This window comes from Mustela lutreola, chromosome 3 (assembly GCF_030435805.1).
Source record: "Mustela lutreola isolate mMusLut2 chromosome 3, mMusLut2.pri, whole genome shotgun sequence".
In the NCBI taxonomy this organism is placed as follows: domain Eukaryota; kingdom Metazoa; phylum Chordata; class Mammalia; order Carnivora; family Mustelidae; genus Mustela; species Mustela lutreola.
Window position 1 is genome coordinate 103,819,509 of NC_081292.1, and position 18,558 is coordinate 103,838,066.

An 18,558-nucleotide genomic window follows, 5' to 3' on the forward strand; every position below is an offset into this window, starting at 1 on the left:
TTCTTTAGAAGGATACTGTTTAGTCTCCATGTATTTGGGTTCTTTCCAAACTTCCTTTTGTGGTTGAGTTCTAGCTTTAGAGCATTGTGGTCTGAAAATATGCAGGGAATGATCCCAATCTTTTGATACCGGTTGAGTCCTGATTTAGGACCGAGGATGTGATCTATTCTGGAGAATGTTCCATGTGCACTAGAGAAGAATGTGTATTCTGTTGCTTTGGGATGAAATATTCTGAATATATCTGTGATGTCCATCTGGTCCAGTGTGTCGTTTAAGGCCTTTATTTCCTTGCTGATCTTTTGCTTGGATGACCTGTCCATTTCAGTGAGGGGAGTGTTAAAGTCCCCTACTATTATTGTATTATTGTTGATGTGTTTCTTTGATTTTGTTATTAATTGGTTTATATAGTTGGCTGCTCCCACATTGGGGGCATAGATATTTAAAATTGTTAAATCTTCTTGTTGGACAGACCCTTTGAGTATGATATAGTGTCCTTCCTCATCTCTTATTATAGTCTTTGGCTTAAAATCTAATTGATCTGATATAAGGATTGCCACTCCTGCTTTCTTCTGATGTCCATTAGCATGGTAAATTCTTTTCCACCCCCTCACTTTAAATCTGGAGGTGTCTTCGGGCTTAAAATGTGTTTCTTGGAGGCAACATATAGATGGGTTTTGTTTTTTTATCCATTCTGATACCCTGTGTCTTTTGACAGGGGCATTTAGCCCATTCACATTCAGGGTAACTATTGAGAGATATGAATTTAGTGCCATTGTATTGCCTGTAAGGTGACTGTTACTGTATAGGTCTCTGTTCCTTTCTGATCTACCACTTGTAGGCTCTCTCTTTGCTTAGAGGACCCCTTTCAATATTTCCTGTAAAGCTGGTTTGGTATTTGCAAATTCTTTCAGTTGTTGTTTGTCCTGGAAGCTTTTAATCTCTCCTTCTATTTTCAATGATAGCCTAGCTGGATATAGTATTCTTGGCTGCATGTTTTTCTCGTTTAGTGCTCTGAAAATATCATGCCAGCTCTTTCTGGCCTGCCAGGTCTCTGTGGATAAGTCAGCTGCCAATCTAATATTTTTACCATTGTATGTTAGAGACTTCTTTTCCCGGGCTGCTTTCAGGATTTTCTCTTTGTCATTGAGACTTGTAAATTTTACTATTAGGTGACGGGGTGTGGGCCTATTCTTATTGATTTTGAGGGGCATTCTCTGAACCTCCTGAATTTTGATGCTTGTTCCCTTTGCCATATTGGGGAAATTCTCCCCAATAATTCTCTCCAGTATACCTTCTGCTCCCCTCTCACTTTCTTCTTCTTCTGGAATCCCAATTATTCTAATGTTGTTTCGTCTTATGGTGTCACTTATCTCTCGAATTCTCCCCTCGTGGTCCAGTAGCTGTTTGTCTCTCTTTTGCTCAGCTTCTTTATTCTCTGTCATTTGGTCTTCTATATCACTAATTCTTTCTTCTGCCTCATTTATCCTAGCAGTTAGAGCCTCCATTTTTGATTGCACCTCATTAATAGCTTTTTTTATTTCACCTTGGTTAGATTTTAGTTCTTTTATTTCTCCAGAAAGGGCTTTTATATCTCTCGAGAGGGTTTCTCTAATATCTTCCATGCCTTTTTCGAGCCCGGCTAGAACCTTGAGAATTGTCATTCTGAACTCTAGATCTGACATATTACCGATGTCTGTATTGATTAGGTCCCTAGCCTTCGGTACTGCCTCTTGTTCTTTATTTTGTGTTGAATTTTTCCGTCTTGTCATTTTGTCCAGATAAGAGTAAATGAAGGGGCAAGTAAAATACTAAAAGGGTGGCAACAACCCCAGGAAAATATGCTTTAACCAAATTAGAAGAGATCCAAAATCGTGAGTGGGGAGAAAGGGGATAAAAAGAGGTTCAAAAAGGAAGAAAGAAAAAAGAAAAAAAAAAAAAGAAAAGAAAAGAATATTTTTAAAGAAAGAAAACACCTAAGAAAAATGTAAAAAATATATATATATATATATTAGATAAACTAGTAAAAAATCGTTAAAAAAGAAAAAGGTAACAGTTAAAAAAAAATTTTACCCGAAGGCGAGAAAAAAAAAAAATGAAAAAGAAAATATTAAATTAACTGCAAGACTAAAAAAAATCACAGGAAAAAAGCCATGAGTTCCGTGCTTGGCTTTCTCCTCCTCTGGAATTCTGCTGCTCTCCTTGGTATTGAAACCGCACTCCTTGGTAGGTGAACTTTGTCTCGGCTGGATTTCTTGTTGATCTTCTGGGGGAGGGGCCTGTTGTAGTGATTCTCAAGTGTCTTTGCCCCAGGCGGAATTACACCGCCCTTACCCGGGGCCGGGGTGAGTAATCCACTCGGGTTTGCTTTCAGGAGCTTTTGTTCCCTGAGCGCTTTCCGTAGAGTTCCAGAGGACGGGAATACAAATGGCGGCCTCCTGGTCTCCGGCCCGGAGGAGCCGAGAGCCCAGGGCCCCACTCCTCAGTGCGCCCTCAGAGAACAGCGCCCAGTTACTCCCGTCTGCCTGACCTCCGGCCGCGCTCCGAGCTCACCGAGCCTGCGACCGGTTCAAGGTAACACGGAGCTGCAAGCTTACTGTCGGCTCTGTCTCTGTAGCCGGCTTTCCCGTTCCAATACCCGCAAGCTCTGCGACACTCAGACACCCCCGATCCTTCTGTGACCCTGCGGGACCTGAGGCCACGCTGACCCCGCGTGGGCTTCGCCCCGGTTTAGCCTCTGGAGCGATGTCCCTCAGCGGAACAGACTTTTAAAAGTCCTGATTTTGTGCACGGTTTCTCCGCCGCTTGCCGGGAGCCGGCCCCTGCCCCCGGGGTCTATCTTCCCGTCGCTTTGGATTCACTTCTCCGCCGGTCCTACCTTTCAGAAAGTGGTTGTTTTTCTGTTTCCAGAATTGCTGTTCTTCTTCTCTTCGATCTGCAGATGGATTTTCAGGTGTTTGCAATCTTTAGATAAGCTATCTAGCTGATCTCCGGCTAGCTGAAGCAGTCTCAGCTTGCTACTTCTCCGCCATCTTGACTCCTCCTAATTTCCCTTTTGATTTATTTTTTGTCCTGTGGGTAATAGAAATGTGTTACTTACTTATTTTTTAAATATGTGGAAAGAGCGTGATCAGTTTTTTTTTTAAAGGTTTTTATTTATTTATTTGACAGACGGATCACAAGTAGGCAGAGAGGCAGGCAGAGAGAGAGGAGAAAGCAGGCTCCCCACTGAGCAGAGAGCCTGATGCGAGGCTCGATCCCAATACCCGGAATCATGACCTGAGCCGAAGGCAGAGGCTTTAACCTACTGAGCCACCCAGGTGCCCCTAGAAATGTATTATTTAGTTTTCAAAAATTAGGGGATTTTTTTTTTTTAAATCTTCCAAAGCAGCAAAAGAGAAGCAGCTCATCATATACATGATAATCTCAAGATTAAAAGCAGCTGATTTCTCATCAGAAAACCTGAATAATAGAGGTTAATGGAATGAAATATATAAAGTGCTGGGAGGAAAATAAAATAAAACAAACAAAAAATAAAATCCATAACCTGAAAAACTGTCCATTAATAATGAATGCAAAATTAAGACACTCAGAGATTAATAAAAGATAAAGTAGTTATCACTATAATTGTCCTACAAAAAAGGTGAAAAGAAAAAAAAAGACTTGACATGCAATGGTTCTAGCCACATGAAGATACTCAAAGCCGCATGAAGAAATAAAGATCTCCAGTAAAGATAAATACACAGGCAAGTATAAAGTCCATATTGTATTTTTTGGAAGATAACTATGCTTTTTATTTCCTATAGGATTTAAAAGACCAATACATAAAAATAATCATAATATGTTATTGGTCACACCATGTTTAAAGATGTAACTTGCAGCAAAAATATTTGCAGGGGATGGTAAAAAAGCATAGGAATAGAGTTTTTTATGCTGCTGAAATTAAGTTGATATCAATTTGAATGAGATTGCTATGAATCTAAGATGCTAAGTGTAACTCCCATGGTAACCACAAAGGAAAGGAAATACTCTAAAAATTATACATGAACTAAATAATAAAGGAAATAAAGGATTAAAAAATCAAATAAATACAAAAGAAGTCAATAATAGAGAACATAAGAAACACAAGAATGGTATAATACACAAGAAAAAAATTAAAAATCTAAATGTCCTTTTGTTGTCTGATTGCTGAGGCTAGGACATCTAGTACTATGTTGAATAGCAGTGGTGATAATGGACATCCCTGCCGTGTTCCTGACCTTAGCGGAAAAGCTTTCAGTTTTTCTCCATTGAGAATGATATTTGCGGTGGGTTTCTCATAGATGGCTTTGATGATATTGAGGTATGTGCCCTCTATCCCTACACTTTGAAGAGTTTTGATCAGGAAGGGATGCTGTACTTTATCAAATGCTTTTTCAGCATCTATTGAGAGTATCATATGGTTCTTGTTGTTTCTTTTATTGATGTGTTGTATCACATTGACTGATTTGCGGATGTTGAACCAACCTTGCAGCCCTGGAATAAATCCCACTTGGTCGTGGTGAATAATCTTTTTAATGTACTGTTGAATCCTATTGGCTAGTATTTTGGTGAGAATTTTTGCATCTGTGTTCATCAAGGATATTGGTCTATAGCTCTCTTTTTTGATGGGATCCTTGTCTGGTTTTGGGATCAAGGTGATGCTGGCCTCATAGAATGAGTTTGGCAGTTTTCCTTCCATTTCTATTTTTTGGAACAGTTTCAGGAGAATAGGAATTAGTTCTTCTTTAAATGTTTGGTAGAATTCCCCTGGGAAGCTGTCTGGCCCTGGGCTTTTGTTTGTTTGGAGATTTTTTTTTTTAAGATTTATTTATTTGACAGAGAGAAATCACAAGTAGACAGAGAGGCAGCCAGAGAGAGAGAGAGAGGGAAGCAGGCTCCCTGCTGAACAGAGAGCCCGTTGCGGGACTCGATCCCAAGACCCTGAGATCATGACCTGAGCCGAAGGCAGCGGCTTAATCCACTGAGCCACCCAGGCGCCCTGTTTGGAGATTTTTAATGACTGTTTCAATCTCCTTACTGGTTATGGGTCTGTTCAGGCTTTCTATTTCTTCCTGGTTCAGTTGTGGTAGTTTATATGTTTCTAGGAATGCATCCATTTCTTCCAGATTGTCAAATTTGTTGGCGTAGAGTTGCTCATAGTATATTCTTATAATAATTTGTATTTCTTTGGTGTTAGTTGTGATCTCTCCTCTTTCATTCATGATTTTATTTATTTGGGTCCTTTCTCTTTTCTTTTTGATAAGTCTGGCCAAGCAGATGCTTGCGAGGATGCGGAGAAAGGGGAACCCTTCTACACTGTTGGTGGGAATGCAAGCTGGTGCAACCACTCTGGAAAACAGCATGGAGGTTCCTCAAAATGTTGAAAATAGAACTGTCCTATGACCCAGCAATTGCACTACTGGGTATTTACCCTAAAGATACAAATGTAGTGATCCAAACTGGCACGTGCACCCGAATGTTTATAGCAGCAATGTCCACAATAGCCAAACTATGGAAAGAACCTAGATGTCCATCAACAGATGAATGGATCAAGAAGATGTGGTATATATACACAATGGAATACTATGCAGCCATCAAAAGAAATGAAATCTTGTCACTTGCGACAACATGGATAGAACTAGAGCGTATCATGCTTAGCGAAATAAGTCAAGCAGAGAAAGACAACTATCATATGATCTCCCTGATATGAGGAAGTGGTGATGCAACATGGGGGCTTAAGTGGGTAGAAGAAGAATCGATAAAACAAGATGGGATTGGGAGGGAGACAAACCATAAGTGACTCTTAATCTCACAAAACAAACTGAGGGTTGCTGGGGGGAGCGGGGTTGGGAGAAGGGAGGTGGGATTATGGACATTGGGGAGGGTATGTGCTTTGGTGAGTGCTGTGAAGTGTGTAAACGTGGTGATTCACAGACCTGTACCCCTGGGGATAAAAATATATGTTTATAAAAAATAAAAAATTAAAAAAAATCTACATGAAGAGGTAAGTCTTTCATTTATTTATTTTTTAATCAGTAATTTCTTTAGATGTAAATCGATTATTTCTCCATTCAAAAGGCAGAGTTTGTCAGTTTCTGGTCCAGCATGTAAAAATCATGGACTTTGTTACTCGAACCTAACAAGTAAAAAACAGAATGAACTGAAAAATCAACAATACTTCATAGATTCATTAGAAAAAATGAGGTCATGGGGGCCTGGGTGGCTCAGTGGGTTAAGCCTCTGCTTCAGCTCAGCTCATGATCTCAGGGGCCTGGGATCGAATCCTGCATTGGGCTTTCTGCTTGGCAGCGAGACTGCTTCCTCCTCTTTCTCTCTCTGCCTGCCTCTCTGCCTACTTGTGATCTCTTTCTGTTAAATAAATAAATAAAATCTTAAAAAAAAGAAAAAAGAAAAATGAGGTCACAAGGCAAATAACTGCCACAAAAAAAAAAAAAAAAAAAAAAAAAAGAAAGAAAGAAAGAAAAGAAACAGTTATGGGAATAAAGAGACTTCCTGGAGCAAAAATACATGAGGAGAAAACTCATGAGATCCCATAGGATGGAAGGAAACCCTGAACTATAATTGAGGTGTTGTTGGAAGCTTGACATGAACAAATATAGTTTAAAAATATGGGATGACCCAATAACAGGAAGCCTTGACACTTTTTTGAATTTAACATCTAGTTATTCTAACATGTTCTCACATTAGAGATCTGAAAAACAAAAATTCTCTATGCTTCTGGCAGAGCAAGGGAGAAGTAGCTATTTTGAAATCAATAACAAAAGAGTTGGAAAGTCTCAAAATACTTGGGTTAACAAATTTGTTCTAAATAAAGCATGGGTCTAAAATGAACTCTGAAAAGAAATGTTAAAAATATTTTGAACTAATTGAAAATAAAAACATTACTTATCAAAATTTGTAGGATGCAACAAAAACAGTGGTTAGAGGGAAATTTATAGCACTGAATGCATATGTTAGAAAGAAAGATCTTTAAAATCAGCAACTTATACTTCTATCCTAGGAAACTAGACAAAGAAAAGTGAATGAAATCCAGAGTAGGCTAAAGAAATGGTTAAAATCAGATCAGAAAGTAATGACATTTAAAACAAAAAATCAATAGAGAAGATCAATAAAACCTAAAGTTAGTTCCTTGAAAAGATCAATAAAATTAAAAAGTCTCCAACAGGATAAAGAAGAGAGAATAAACATATTATTAATATCAGAAGTGAAAGAAGGACATGACTATGGGCATATAATGATAATAAAGGAATATTACATACCCCTATGCCCACAATGCTGATAATTCAGATGAAATTAATCATTTATTTGAAAGACACAATCTGTCAAATTTCACGTAACAAGAAATACATCAGTTAAAGAGGCTTATATCTACTAAAGAAATTTAATAAATAACATTTCCAAACCAGAAAACATCAGACTCAACTGGGTTTATTGATGAAATAAATCAAATATTTAAGGAAGAAATTATACAAATTCTCTATAATCTCTTTTGAAAAGATGGAAGCAGAGAGAATACTCCTTAACTTATTCTATGAAGCCAACATAACCCTAACTCTAAAACTGGACAAAGACATTACAAACAAAACAAAACCAAAAATAACAATATCTTTCAGGGACATAGATGATATACAAAATATTAGTAAATTGAATCCAATGATGAGGATTATTTACCACAATGAAGTGAGATTTATTTTAGGTATGCAAAGCTGGTTAAATATTTGAAAGTCATAAAAGTTATCTTTCAAATCAATGGGAAAAAATTTAAATATCATCTCAATGAATGCGGAAAAGCATGTGACAAAATCCAACACCTATTCATGATAAAAACTCTTAGTAAACAAAGAATAAAAACATCTACAAAAAACCTTTGGTAATGATGGTAAGAGTCTAGAGTTTCTCCCATCAAATTCAGGAACAAGGCAGAATGGTACTCGAAGTCCTGGTTAATGCACAAAGGAATGAGAAGGATGGGATAAGGAAGGGAAGGGAGGGAAGGGAGGGAAGGGAAGGGAAGGGAGGGAAGGGAAGGGAAAGGGGAGGGAAGGAAGAGACAGAAAAGAAAGAATAATGAGAGGAACATAAAAAGAAAGGAAACAATGTGTACAGATTGGGTAGAAAAAGTAAATTTTTTTATAGATGACACGATTGCCTATGTAGAAAATCCAAAATAGTTGGGGGAAAAAAATCTCTTAGAACTAATAAGTACTTACAACAAGATTTTAGAATACAAGGTTACTATACAACAGTTAATCACTTTCCTGTATACCAGCAACTAACAAGTCAAATTTGAAATTACATTTTTAAATGTAATGCTATTTGTATTAGCACCTCCCAAATAAAATATTTACATATAAATCTAAAAAATATGTACAATATCTGGATAAAGATCTACTTTCTACAAAAGACTGATGAAATAAATAAAAAGAAGTAAATAAATGGAGAAATGTTCCATGTTCATGAATTGGAAGACTCAGTATTGTCAAGAAAGATGTCAGTTATTTCCAACTTGATCTATAGATCCAATATAATCTCAACTCCGATCTCACCAAGTTATTTCATACATATCCACAGAATGATTCTAAAGCTTATATGGAGAGGCAAAAAAACCCATAATAGCCATCACAGTACTGAGGGAAAAGAAAGCCAGAGTACTGAGGCACAATCTATGAAAGATATAATTTATAAGTGTACTTCATTAAAATTTGTATTCTTCTGAAAGTGCAATTGTCAAATACAAACTAACGAATCCAAAGCCCACACTCTTACCACCATATTGATCAGGCATTCACTCTCTGGGCCTCTATTCACTTGTCCTAAACATCCAGGGGCCAGGTTCCAAACAACTAGGGACAGCCTCTGTGCCCCCAAGCCCACTGAAATGATTTAAACTAGCCAATCCTAAACCTCTTTATCCTGTCCTTCCCTTTCCTTCCTGCAGAGACCACAATAAATTCTCTTACCCATGGATCTTGCCCCTCTCTACCTCCTGACGGTACTCAGCGCTTTACTGGTATTTTGGAATGCTGACAATACTGACTCTATCTTTGGTCCTCCAAAGATGTTTTCCTCTCTGGTCTACAGGTGGCGCCAGCTTATATAACTAGAAGGGAGCCTGTGGCTTCACCACCTTACTCCTCATTCCATAAAAGCTGAGATAGAGGTGGAGAATGCTTTTATACTGTCTGTCTGCCTGATTGCCCCTGTCAGTAAGTTACCCTGAATAAAACTCTGTGTAAATGGTACGGAGTGGCTTCCCTCATTTTTCAGCATTAAAGTGTCTTCTCAATCCAGAATATACATTACAGATCTCCCTCTACCTTCTTTTTTTTTTTTTTTTTTTTTAAGATTTTATTTATTTATTTGGCAGACAGATCACAAGTAGGCAGAGAGGCAGGCAGAGAGAGAGGAGGAAGCGGGCTCCTTTCTGAGCAGAGAACCCAATGCGGGGCTCAATCCCAGGACCCTGAGATCATGACCTGAGCTGACGGCAGAGGCTTTAACCCACTGAGCCACCCAGGCGCCCCTCCCTCTACCTTCTAATACGATGTGTCTCCTCTGTGTCCTGTCATGGCCTAGTCTTTTGAGAACTCTGAATAACAAATTCTCTTTTCAGTGGAAAACATGTTCTGCTTTGTTGGTCTTACTATACCTCTCAAATTTTCCATTAATACACTATATTTTTAAACTGTTTAAAGAAGAATGAACACCAATCCGTCTCAAACTTTTCCTAGAAATAGCAGACAATTCCTAAATGATTTTATAAGCCCAACATTACTCAGAAGTGAGAAAAAGACACCAAAAGTAAGAATATTGCATACCAATATCCCTTGTTAAAGTAAATGCACAAATCCTTAAAAACAACTAGGAAAATGAATCCGTCAGTTTATTAACAGAATTATATATCATGGGGAGCTGGAATTTATCCCAAGGAGCAGGGAGGTTTAAAATAAGAAAATCAATCAATATAAACACCATTTTAAATGGAATTAATGAAAACACACACTCACATACACTCATGATCACCTCAACTTTTGTAGAAAATGTTTTTGAAAAAGTCATACTCTTTCATAATAAAAACAATAAGACAACTAGGAAAGAAGTGAACTTTCACAATATGATAAAAAGAATTAATGAAAACCCTACAACTAGCATTATGCTCATTGTAAAAGACTGAAATCTTCTCTGCTAAGATTAGGAACAAGCCAAGGATAACCACTTTCATCCTTGTTATTCAATATTGTTTTGGAAGTTCTAGCCAGGGCAGTTAGAAAACAGACAAAATAAAGGAATCCAAATTGGGAAGAAAGAAGTAAATCTATTTCATTTCATGGATGGCATGATCCTAAATATAGAAAACCCCAAAGAACCACCCAAAAATCTATTAGAGTTATTATATAAATTCAGCAAAGTGAAATTATACAAGATCAAAATGGGGAAAAAAAATAGTTGTGTTTCTATACTCTCACAATGAACACTCATAAAAGGAAATTTAAAAGCAATTCCATTTATAACAGCCTATAATAGAATAAAATATGGAGGCACACCTGGGTGGCTCAGTCAGTTAAGCATCTGCCTTTGGCTTAATTCATGATCCCAGGGTCCTGAGATCATGAGTCCCACATCAGGCTCCCTGCCCAGTGGGGAGTCTGCTTCTCCCTCTCCCTCTGCTGCTCTCTCTGTCTGTCATATAAATAAATAAAATCTTAAGAATAAAATATCAAGGAATCAATATAACTACAAAATTAAATATATGTTCAATGAAAACTATAAAACATTGTTGAAAAAAATCAGGAGAGACCTAAAATTAATTTAAAGATATCCAACTATTCATTGGCAAGAATATTTAATATTTTAGAGATGCCAAACTACCTAAAGTTGTATCTACAGCATTGACACCATCATTTATTTTTTCAAAAATGGAAACACCAGAATTCCTTAAATTCTCATGAAATTACAAACCAAATATATATTAACTATGAAGATAGAATATATAGTCAATGGATTTTATTCAGCTACACAAATTAACAAAGTTCTGATACATGTTATCACATAAATAAACCTTAAAAACATTATGCTAAATAAAATAAGCCATTCACAAAAGAATAAATATTGTGTGATTTCATTTAAATAAAATATATGGAATACAGAAATTCATAGAGATTAGAGGTTTCCTGGAGCTGGTGAGATGGGAAAAATATATACAGAGTAGTTTATGTTTAGAAGGATGAAATGTTTGGAGTTAGTGGTGAGGTTAATACAGCATTGATTGCAATTAGGATCCTGGAATCACTCACTTAAAAATGGGTTAAAATGCAAACACACACACACACACAGAGTAACAATAAAATATTTAAACAAATAAACAAGTCTAGGTTTAAACTCAATATTCTTTGTAGAATTTTTTATATTAGAAGGGTCATTTAAACTTTTTTAGTTTATCCATTTAAGGATTGGAAATAACAGTGTCTTTCTACATGCTATTATAAGACATAAAGTAAGTAAATTATATTGAATATGCAAGGTGTCTAGAAGAGTACTTTGCACATATTATCCAAATATACCCATTTTCCTTTTCGTTCTTTACTTTCCCACTCTCAACCTTGTGTGCAAGTTGGTAAATTTGTTTCTACAAAATCACTCAGTCAAACTTCTGATTGTATTTTTAGGTAAATTCTTTGTTGTTTTAGAATAGTTTTTGATTTTTTTCTTTCTTTATTTATTTTTTATTTATTTTCAGCATAACAGTATTCATTATTTTTTCACCACACCCCGTGCTCCATGCAATCCATGACCTCTATAATACCCACCACCTGGTACCCCAACCTCCCACCCCCCCACCACTTCAAACCCCTCAGATTTTTTATCAGAGTCCATAGTCTCTCATGGTTCACCTCCCCTTCTAATTTCCCCCAACTCTCTTCTCCTCTCTAACTCCCCATGTCCTCTATGTTATTTGTTATGCTCCACAAATAAGTGAAACCATGAGATAATTGACTCTCCCTGCTTGACTTACTTCACTCAGCATCATCTCTTCCAGTCCCACCCATGTTGCTACAAAAGTTGGGTATTCATCCTTTCTGATGGAGGCCTAATACTCCATAGTGTATATGGACCACATTTTCCTTATCCATTCATCCGTTGAAGGGCATCTTGGTTCTTTCTGCAGTTTGGCGACCGTGGCCATTGCTGCTATAAACATTGGGGTACAGATGGCCCTTATTTCACTACATCTGTATCTTTGAGGTAAATACCCAGGAGTGCAATTGCAGAGTCATAGGGGAGTTCTATTTTTAATTTCTTGAGGAATCTCCACACTGTTCTCCAAAGAGGCTGCACCAACTTGTATTCCCACCAACAGTGTAAGAGGATTCCCCTTTCTCCACATCCTCTCCAACACATGTTGTTTCCTGTCTTGTTAATTTTGGCCATTCTAACTGTGTAAGGTGATATCTCAATGTGCTTTTAATTTGAATCTCCCTGAAGGCTCTTGATGATGAACATTTTTTCATGTGTCTGATAGGCATTTGTATGTCTTCATTGGAGAAGTGTCTGTTCATATCTTCTGCCCATTTTTTGATATGATTGTCTGTTTTGTGTGTGTTGAGTTTGAGCGATGAGAGATGATGTTCACAATGTTAGAGCGGAGCTTAAAGCTACCAGGGCTGAGGTTCACAATGCTCTCAATGAGTTGCAATCTAATCTAAATTCTCTCAAAGCTAGGGTAACTGAGACAGAAGATAGAATTAGTTTTTGGATTTTTAAGAAAGATGTGGAGAGTTCCTATATAAACCACATCCAGTTTCCACTATTATTAACATCTTATATTAGCATAGTATACTTTACAGAGATTAATACTGACTTATTATTTTAACTGAAGTCTATACTTTATTTAGATTTATTTAGTTTTTGCCTACTATCCTTTTTTGTTGCAGGACCCCATTCAGCATACCAGAAAACATCATTCACTCATGATGTCTGCTTACACGCCCCTTGGCACTTCTTAGACACCTCATCTTCTTGATGATATTGATAGTTTTGAAAAGCAATGGTCAGCTCTTTTGTAGGATGCTAATCTATTGGAATTAATCTATTGGAATTAATCAGACTTTTTATTCATGATTGTATTAGTTTTGAGTTTGGGAGAGGAGAACCACAGAAGTGTCATTTTCATCACAATATCAATGGTGCATGACCCATATAATTTATGTTAACCTTGACTACCTGGCAAGGTAGTGTTAATTAGATTTATCCACTGTAAAGTTGACCCATTTACATGCTGTACTCTAATTTTTTAGATGAAATATAATTGACATATAACATTATACTAGTTAGTTGTACAGCATTATTGATTCAGTATTTGTATACATTATAAACAATGTAGTAAGTCTAGTTACCATCTGTCACCATACAGTGTTACCATTTTTTCTTCTGGTGACAAGATCTTTTAAGATTTACTATGTTAGCAGCTTTCAAATATGCAATACGATACTATTGACTATAGTTACCTGGAAGTTTATACTTCTTGATTCCCTCCACCTGTTTTACCTATCCACTAACCTCCTCTCTTCTGGCAACCAATATGTTCTTAGTAATTGTGAGTTTTGTTTTATTTGTTTTTTTTTTTTTTTTGGTTCCACATATAAGTGAAATAATATAGTATATATAATAATTTTTTTCCCAGTATATGTAATTCTTGTCTGACTTACTTCACTTAGCATAATACCCTCAAGGTCCATCCATGTTGTTGCAAATGGCAAGAGGTCATTGTTTTTATGGTTGAGTAGTATTTATATATGCCACATCTTTGTAGATTGCACCAAATCTGTAGATTAAGTTGAGAGGAGTTGATATCTTAATAATATTGAATCTTCCCATCAATGGGAACAAAATATTTACTTTCTTTAAATCTGTGATCTTTCATCAGTGTTTCATAGATTCCAGCATGCAGATTCCATATTTTTTTAATATTTATCTATGAACTTTGATTCTTGGTATTTCTATAAATACTATCTTTTAAAAATTCCAATTCAAAATAATCCTTTCTGGTTTATAGGAAATTGAATTTTATATAGTAAACTTGTATCTAGTCACATTGCTAAACATGTTTATTAGTCCTTAGAGTATTTGTACAAATTTTTCTAGAAAGATAATCATGTCATATTGTTACTTTTATCTATTCATTTATTTTAAGTAATCTTGATAGCCAATGTGGGTCTTGAACTCATGACCTTGAGATGAAGAGCTGCATGCTTTATTGACTGAGCCAGTCAGGTACCCAATCATCTTATATTGCAATAAGCTTCCAAGTAAACTTTGATAGTTTTAACTTTAAATTGTTGATATTTCACATTTCTATTTTATCTGAAGTAATAGTATTAGTAGCAGTAATATTAATAATAATAGTTAAAGCATAAAACACTTGGTACATATCACACATTATTCTAAACACTCTTCATATTTTACTTTTTATGTAATTTTTTCCATTCTAAGTTCCTTCTAGTTTTTATTGTGATGTATATTCAAGTATTAAGCTGGAAGAAGACAATATATGTGTTGGCACTTACAAGTGAGAAATTATCTGCATTGGCTTAACTAAGATTCTGAGTAAAGTCTATTTATTAAATCCCTATAACACTTCAATTAAAAAATATGTTTCCTAATATTAATATCCTTTTTTAATTTAATAACCATTTTTCATGCCTACTATTTTCAAGGCTTATTAAAGTAGATATTATCTTCAGACAGTTTTCAAACACAGGTGGTTATCAGCTATAAGAATGGGCATTCTTAACATTTTACTGTAGCCTGGTTTGACCAAAGGACTTACTTTTTTTATTTAAATGTTCTGAAACTTTAGTAATTTTAAAACCTCTGTTTTTTATTAAAAACTAAGATAAAATGTACCTATGCTTCCTTAAATGGAAAAAATATACATTTCAAGAACACTTATTGATTGTTGTGTATGCATGTGCTGCTGAACCTATAAATGGTGTGTGGGAAATGCCTTTTAAAACAATGGTGTTAAAAAATGTTAATTAAAAGTAAATTCCGACCCAAGAAGCTCTTTTTCCAAAATATCCTTGAAAAGTTATGACTGAAGAATCACACTTCTGCATTTTTTCATTAGCATGTGAACTGCCTTCCTGAATAGATTTCCAAGTTTAAAGGAAACGTGACACTTCCTTTTGCAGTTACTAATGCCATGCTCATTAAAAACAGGGACTCCATAAATGTTCAGGATCTGATTGTCAGGGGAAGACACAAAAGTCACCAGCAACTATTTCTAACTGGTATGAATCTCATTCCACTAACAGATATACAAAGATACAGTTTTCTTTACTTTTCTGTTTAATTCAACTTTATTTCTCTTGTCTGCTTCTATTTGTTCTGGGGATATAGGCACTCTTAGAACCAGAATATACCTGTATCTTAGAATTCATTCTGAGTTCAGTAAATCAGCTTCTTTTTTCCTGGGGTGAAGACAATGTTTTGTGCTTTGTTGAAAGGAGAACATCAGTTCAAGGATAGAAAGTGGATGGTAATGGACCTCTAACCTGGGTAATAGGAGGTCTGCTAACACTGGTTAGTTATCATTTATCATCATTAGTTATCATCGGGGGGGATCTTTCCAAGCTTGGCAGAATCCGCTCCACTTGTCTGTACTTCTCTGACTTGTTGTTTTCCTTTGTTCTAGGTAATTTCTGAATGGGGTCTGTGTCTTTTTAACTAGTGCTTTTAGAAATTTTTTCTTTGTAAGTCCCTTCCCCCACCTCCCCTCCACGTGGAGTGATTTAAGTATTCAAAAAACTGAAATTATCTTTTTCTTCCAGGGCTGGTCATAACTAAGGTATGACTACAAAGACATGATGGGCTTCTTGAATTCATCATCCATATCTTCCTCTGCAACTTTAGGAAGGAAGCCCACCCACTGACTTTTTATCCAAATTAGAAGTTTTTATTTCCCTTGGTTTGGTTTTTTCTGATACTGCAATTTGCCTTTTTAATATGGTTGTCTAAAAAATCTACAAGGAGAGTAAAAACTTCCTGATGTTGCTTTTTCTTCCCTTCCCTTTCTAGATACCACTAGGGAGTGGTTTCACCTTTTTTCCATCCCTGAGAGTTGCTTTTAGCTTTCCTCTTTGGAGACCACCTTGTGTGATTCCTTGATGATCAAAGCAGGGGAATTCTCATCACCCTTGGTATCCTCCAAAAGTTTTTCCCCATAGGTACATTTGTGCTCCTTGTTTTGACTCAGAACCCCTTTCCTCTGGGGTTCACCCAGGTGCCATTATTGACTGAGTCCCAGTCTGCCCTGGGAGCCATTATGTGACCAGGCTTCTAGTGTGGAAGAGTGAACTAGTGGTCCTCCAATGGAGATCTGTAATGGTCCAGATATTTGATGAGGACAGGAAGATGATAAAGCTGTCTGAACATGGCAGTCATCAGAAGATTCCTTGTCTGAGGAATAAGAATGAGAATAAGCTGGTGAAACTCTGAGGCACTTTTTTTTCTCATCTCTCCTCTGACAATTGTGAGATACTTTGTGAGGTTTCTCTAGCTCTGAGTTTTCTTAATTTTGTTTTTTCCTTTGTCTGTAGTCAAGGATATGGATTGGTTTCTGGAGGCTTTCTGATTTTCTTGGTAGTCCTTCTCCATTTTCTCCTCCTTCTGAAGCTCCTCCTTGGGCACTCTCAATAATCTCTCTTTTTAAAGTGCTTTTTATCAGTATCAACATTCTGTTTTTCAGAAATCAGCTTTTTCCACTGGTCCACTTAATCCCTGGCAAAGGTTCCAATATGCTCACATTTTCACAAGCTATTTACTATTCTCATAACTGCTCTCCACAACAAGGGCTACTGTAAGAGGCAAAATGGAGAGGTTCATTAAATATTCCCATTGCTTCTTAGGGTTCAAGTTCACAGCCAGGCCGCAGGTTCCACAATTTAGAGCACCAACACTATCTGCAACACTGCAACTGTTCTAGCAGTGACTCCTCAATGGAAGTGGGCTCCTGTAGTCCTGTATTGCAGCTCTGCTCTCAATACATTCTTGGTGGAGACCGAGGTGTTACTGGCCTCATGTGGGCTTCACACCTGGACCTGGTTGTACATGTCACTTGGAACCACTCTGTTTGGGCCTGCTGGCTCCTTGCTGACCTTTGTGCAGCCATACTTCTCCGTGGAACAACTTTCCAGTATGTCATCCAAGAGGGAAGGCAACCCCAGCACTAGATTCTGGACATACAAATCCTAACCACATATTTTCTCCACCTCTACAAAGTGCTGTGAATCATGCCCTAATTAACACCTTGTAGTGGTTCCTGGGCTGGCTGTCCCACTCTCAGTCCATGGAGTCAGCAGGATCAATCAATCAGTCATGAATACCCTACTTTGAAACTATGTACCAATGGGTATTTTAATTTTAGTCTCAACGAAGCCCAAGGAAATGTGTTATATCTATTTTACAGATGAGGCAACTGAGGCTCAGGGAGATAAAATTAACTTTCATACAATCACATAACAGATAGAAGCAAAACTAGAATTTGGATCTAAGCAGTATAGGTCCTGTGTCAGCACCCAGAGAAAGAAAGGATGCGTTTAAAGTTAAACAGCTTAGCCCTATAAGTCAATAATAGCTCATGTGTCTTGGTTTCCCCAAAGCAGAGTCTGATACATAAGCACCAAATAAATTTGTGTGAAAGAATGAAAGAATGAGTCAATGGTCATTTGCCTTAATGAACCTGCCCATCAGCTGTGGGATTTAAGTCAGGCCAGCCCAGGCACCTAATCTTAACCTGAAAGATTTATCTTTATTCTTATTATTCTTATAACTAAAAGAACAACTAAGTAATCTTCAAACACCATCATTGGTTGCAGCGCCAATGACTGGATCAGATCCCAGCCAGAGCTTCAGCAGCAGTGGCAGGCACCTGGCCTGACATCTCATCCAAAATGAAAAACCCCATGGTTGTTCTTCCTTCATATTTTCCTTTTTATATGGACTATAATTTTTAGGGCAGTTATAGCACAAAAGCAGCAAAATTGAGCAGAACTGCAGAGTTTGCATATGCCCCACCACCCCATACATGCAAAGCCTCCTTCATTGCCAGAGCAGTACACTTGTTAAAATTGATGAACCTACTTTGGAACATCATTATCACTGAAATTCCACAGTTAACATTAGGGTTTACTCCTGCTGTTATACATTCTATGGGTTTTGGCAAGTATATAATGGTATGTATCCACATTATAGCATCATATAGAATAATCATAGCACCTAAAAATCCTCTGGGTTTTGCCTACCCATTCACTTTCAGGTAACACTATTCCACTTTGTGGCGAGGCAAGTACTTTATAATAATAAAATATTCCAATTCCTCTCTCCCTTCCCTTGCATCACCACTGTCATTCATTTCATTTATACTTACATAAGTAAATATATATACATATATATGTTTATGTAAGTCATATAAACAAATATTAACATACATATAAGGATACAAATGTTTTAAACAAATTG